This window comes from Nicotiana attenuata, chromosome 2, assembly GCF_001879085.1.
Source record: "Nicotiana attenuata strain UT chromosome 2, NIATTr2, whole genome shotgun sequence".
In the NCBI taxonomy this organism is placed as follows: domain Eukaryota; kingdom Viridiplantae; phylum Streptophyta; class Magnoliopsida; order Solanales; family Solanaceae; genus Nicotiana; species Nicotiana attenuata.
In genome coordinates this window covers 67,470,193-67,476,166 of record NC_031990.1, presented here as the reverse complement: position 1 = coordinate 67,476,166, position 5,974 = coordinate 67,470,193, and the positions used below count along the sequence as shown (strand labels likewise).

General features: G+C 36.6%; 1 pseudogene; it reads left to right on the top strand.

The window, feature by feature from the left end:
• On the top strand, positions 1,191–5,043 carry LOC109211935 (annotated as a pseudogene).

Sequence of the window (5,974 nt, the reverse complement as noted above, 5' to 3'; positions counted from 1 at the left end):
CAAGTAAATTTCTCTCTATAAATAATTTCTTGAGACCACGCATAGGGGAGGCAAAATGGTTTAAAAGAAAATAATTAATCACCCATATTATCCACAAAAATTGGTTTGGATAATGAACTTTTTAAAAACGGGTCAAATATGGATAAGAACCATATTATCCATTTAGAAAATGGATAACCAATGAATCTAACTTTTATATTTGTAAAGCCTCAAATTGGGGGTTCCTCAAGTTAGGGAGACTAAAAATTCTCCCAAAAGTGATCATATGCAAGAAGTCATGGATAATATGGTTACTCATATTATCCGCTGGTTATCGATCTATACTCCGTGCCGAAAATAAGACCGTTTAGAGTAGGATTTGACCAGCGGATAATATGAGTAACCATTTTAAAAGTGTAGTGAGTTTAAGGTAAGAGACTATAATTAAACCGGTAAAATATAAATTCTAGAACCACCTTTCATAATAGTGCACCCATCCTCTTGAATTCCTAGATCCACCCCTGTTTACATTGAAAACGTAAACTTTTAAGTTGTAACAAATGCTGAAATCTAGACATAAAGGAAAATGATACTATAGTCTTGTCATGCTCAAAATTTAGCGCTTGTACTAGAACGAAAGCGGAAAGAAAGAAAGAGCAAAAAGTAGGAAGGAGCCACAATATATTGAGGCCTACCACCACAAAGCTCAAAAGTGGGGAGAGCGTACGCATTCTATATTTCTCTTCCTAAAAGTGCAATCTCAATAACTTCATTTGAAGTTTTATTTTTTATAAGGACAACGTAAAGACTTTTATAGTATTAATCAAATTATTTAAAAGTCAATTATATATAATTATATACGGCAACTATAGTTTATTAACTTTGAAAACACTTAAATTAAATAATCTCTTGTACGTAATATATTAAACTATACTGATGGTATAATAATAACTCTGAATCCTATTTAAGAAGTCATGGAAAGTAATTTAGCACATTAACATTTTTAGATTAATTTGAAAGTAACGTCTCCCTTATACTTCATTCGCCACATATGCCTAGCTGGTGTAGGCGAAATGTGAAAATCTTTCACAACGGCCATATTTCATTAGCCGTTTCATTTGAATATATAATGACATCCCTTGTGTTTCACCAGACATATACCCATCATTTTCGCCCATTAATCCTTACCCCTCCCCCCCCCCCCCCCCGTCCCCTTTCTCATTCTTTTCTTCATTGATTATTTTCTAGTCAAAGAAAAAAACATGGATATATCTGATGAGAACCAGTTCACTGGGGAATCACTGGGTATGTGGTTGTTGTTATAAAAAATGCCAGTTTTATCAAATATGATCTTCTTTCTTTTTTTTTCTTCTAAAAAATTAATCTTCGTCATTGTTGTGACTGAAATTGTGGTGAGGCAGGAATGGGAAATAACAAGTTTGGAGTGGAGACAAGACACAACAGAAGAGCACTGAAAGTGATTAATCAGAATTTATTAGGACCTAATCCATATCGTTGTGTTGTTAACAAGAGAGGATTATCACAGTAATTCTTCGCTCTCAACTTTAGAGGTTTCACTTTTTACTTTTTTCTGAGTTTCATTTTAATCTGCTGCAAAAAATTTCTTGCTTTCAGTGCAAATGGAATCATCTACGATAAGAATCCTACGAGGTTAGTCAGTAAAACTACCATTTCTATGAATTTTGTATATTCAAGAGGTTATAATTGGAATCGTATACAGTGCTTGACTGATACATAAACTATAACTTTTTAAAATGAAGGAAATTGACTGCACAAATTGCTAGCTCACACCAGCATTATCACGAGGTAGAAAATTTCGATATCATGGAGTAAAAATAGTTGATTTATTTTTGGTTAAATTGAAGTGTCAAATAGCTTAAAAGTTGAAGTCAGGCACAATGATGTTGAACAGGAAACCAAGAAACCAAAACTAGCAGCGGAAGATTTTAGGATTTGGGAAGAACATGTGGCAGCTAAAGACCAACCCATGCCTATGTCTTTGGAACAAGAAGCAACATTTTCAAATGACAAGACAGAAATGGTACGTGTATTTGTGTTTGATGTTTTAATGAGCCGTTTTTTTTTTGTGTATCATTAATTAACAGCTAACTTCATAAATTCTGTAGGAGGTTGAAATGGAGGATATATTTGAGGAGGCACTAATAGATATTGACAGTGATGACGCTAACAATCCGCTTGCAGTTGTTAACTATGTGGAAGATCTATATGCCAACTACAGAAAAATGGAGGTCAGTCCTCCATTCAGGTTCTGGTTATGTTACAAGGATTTAATTTATATAAACCGACACTTTAAAACTTTCCGACATCAGTGGCTATAACAGTTTATTGATCTATTTTCCGTATTAGAAGGTGCGAGCGATTAGCCTCGATGGGTAGCAGGAGGGGTAGAGGTAGGCCTAAAAAGTCTTGGGGAGAGATTATTAGGCGGGAAATGGCGCAGTTGAAGCTGACCGAGGACATGGCCCTAGACAGGAGGGTGTGGAGGTAAAAAATTAGGGTTGAAGGTTCGTACGTAGTCGAGCGTTTCTCTTTGTCTTACTCAGTTAAGTTAGCATTAGTGTTAGTATGATATCTTTTATCCATAGATGACTATTACTACCTAGAGTTTGACTGCATTCCTGGATTCAATTTTATTTCATCTTGCCGTTATTCCTACTTGTTGCAATTACCTTTTCTTTTTCAGTTGTTCTCTAGCCGAGGGTCTATTGAAAACAGCCTCTCTGTCCCTTCTAGGGGTAGGGGTAAGGCTGCGTACATCTTACCCTCCCCAGACCCCATTTGTGGGAAACTATTGGGTTTGTTGTTGTTGTTGTTGTTGTTGTTGTCAAGGTAAATTTCATATTTAATGAGGCAAGGGCAGGTCCAACTTATCATGTCTGTTGCCTCTGTTCAAACACCAGCTTTACTGGGATTGATCATTAATTGCATTTTCAAATGAAAAGTGACTGTAAATGATTTCTAGGTTTCAACGTTAAGTAAAAATATTATCTCCCTCTCAGCAAGACAATATATATTCTTCCCTTCCTATCTTAATTATTAACTGGCCATTGATGGATAGATAGTTTTTCAAATGCTAAATTCATTGTCCATTAAAATTATCAACCTTCCCCATTCATGTAAACTTTTATTATTAGTTGCCACTTCCCTTAACTAACATAACATATTCACATTAAACGCGACTAAACACCTTACACCTATGTTGCGCGGACTCTCCAAAATGATGCCGCACCCGTGTCGGATCCTCCAAAAATATACTATTTTTGGAGGATCCGACACACACCCAACAACATTTCCGGAGAGTCCGAGCAACATAGCCTTGCACAAAGATATTACCATTTTTTCATTTTTCAATAAGCATGTTAGTTTAGAGTTGAAAAACCAACTCCATGCCTTTCATGGGGCTAACTTAACGAAGGGGTAACTGAACGAGGCATTGGAATTTAATTAGATTCAAGATTGGCAGCTGTAACTGATATAGGCCATTTGCATTTCAGGGTTATAGCTGTGTGTCACCAAACTATATGACACAACAGTTTGACATCAATGAAAGGATGAGAGCTATATTAGTAGACTGGCTCATTGAGGTATATTTGATGTTTCTTCACAATGAAAATAATCAGGCAGTGGAATTAAGTTATTATTTCATTGTGATGTTAACTTGCTTATTCTAAACAAACAGGTAAATCACAAGTTTGAGCTCAGGGAAGAGACGTTATTCTTGACTGTTAATTTGATAGACAGATTTTTGGAGAAGCAAACAGTTGCAAGAAAGAAGTTGCAGCTTGTTGGGCTGGTTGCTATGCTATTAGCATGCAAATATGAAGAGGTCTCTGTCCCTGTGGTGGATGATTTGATGATTATTTCGGACAACGCCTATACGAGGAAAGAGGTTCTTGAATTGGTAATACTGATCTCATGATATCAACAAGTACTGCATTTCCTCTACTTTATTTGGTACTTGAATCCATTCCTTTAATTTTACTGCAGGAAACATTAATGCTCAATACACTACAGTTTAATATGTCAGTTCCAACTGCATATGTTTTTATGAGAAGATTTCTCAAGGCTGCTAAAGCTGATAGGAAGGTTAGTGTGGGAAGGCACTTGTAATAGTGGCTCATGTGTCTCTTGGCTCGTAAATGAAGAAAAAACGGTGACACGAAAGATGGAACTTTGACCTTCTGGTTATTTGTATTTTCTGAAAAATTCACACATAGTTCAGTTTTTATAGTGTGACACAATATATAGTCTTGTGACGTATAGTTTTTTGACTTTACTGTTATAATTGGTAAAGTTTAGTGACAACACGTTAAATTAACTACGTGAAATTAACCCCTCTTTGGTTCTTATTAACAGCTTGAGGTCATGTCTTTCTTCTTAATCGAGCTTTGCCTCGTGGAATATGAAATGCTTAAGTTTCCACCATCTTTCATGGCTGCTGCTGCAATCTATACAGCTCAGTGCACGCTTTATGGTGTCATGCAATGGAGTAAAACATGTGAATGGCATACAAGCTACTCAGAAGATCAACTTCTGTGAGAACTAACTCCATATTTCTCTTTGATTCTCACTTCACCTCTCAAGATTTATCTGATTTAGCGTTTTTTTTTCTTGCTTTAGGAAATGCTCGAGATCAATTGTGAGCTACCACCGAAAGGCAGCAACAGGGAAACTAACAGGAGTACATAGGAAATATAGCACGTCTAAATTTGGCTATGCAGCAAAATTTGAGCCAGCACTTTTCCTGGTGCAGATCCAATAACAGAAGGGGGCATTGTACAGTAACTAGCTTTAAGTGACATCCGTAATTATGGTTGCTGCTTCGATGGATTTGAGAGTTTGGGGTCGGGGTAAATATTTTACAGATACAACAATAATTTGTAGTGCCCTGGGTTGTTTGTCCATGTTCAATTTTGGAACATAGAAAATCCTCATTTTTTTTGTTCTCAAGTGTCATTTGACATTTAAGTTACTTTGAGTAAAGCACTATTCTTCTTCCAGCTAGTAAAAGTTCATTCTCCACATGATTGTGCTCATTCAGTCAGAATAAAGAGCTAAAAGCTTTCAATGCACTCCATTCCCCCACCCTGTCCCCACACTTCCCCTTTGTAAGTGTTTTTTTTTTTTGGATTTGTGTATTGAATTTGCTTGTAACAAGTTCATCGTCACTTGAGTTTAACAGAATAAAGAGACTACAAAAATCAACTCCCAAAATCTTGAAATCTTTTACCAGAACAAGAATCCTTAAGGAGGACAAGCATTTGGTTAACAAAAATGAAACCAAATGATCAATAAAATCACTCCTAATGCTACACTTTTGTTTTCTCCGGAGCTCCCGTGCGCTTCTCTGCAGACTTGTGCATGACTTGACCAATTCGATCAGGCGCTCGCCATGCGCCACCACCATACTTTTATGCTAAAGGGATGAAACAAGAAATATCCCAAGCAATAAAGATCTTCCTATTGATACTAGCACTGGTGGGATCCCCAGGAGCATGGGGAAAAGGAATTACACGTCCACAACTGGTGATTGTAAAATCCTATTAGACACAATGATTAGGTGAATTCACCATATAAATTGTGGGTACACGTACATTTATTATTTTGGACATAAATTACATGGTGTATATGAAAATTACATTTGTTATGTGTATATACACTCAGATTCACTATAAAACTATTTGTTATGTGAAGTCCGTTAGGGGTGAATTCAGTATTTGTACGAGGCGATTGATTCAAGCAAAAGATTTTATAGGTGCCCTGCGGTCATTGATGAATGTGCCGTTTACTTTGGATAAACCTGTGGAGCCTGAGTTTGTGAAGGAAGCTGCTGCTGAGAAGTTGGCGCAGCTCAAAAGGCATAGGTCAGTTGGAGGGATGAGGGCTTCAACATACAGTGCTATGCCTTTGGCTGGAGTTGAAAAGTTGGTAGCTTTCATGAAGAATTTCCAAG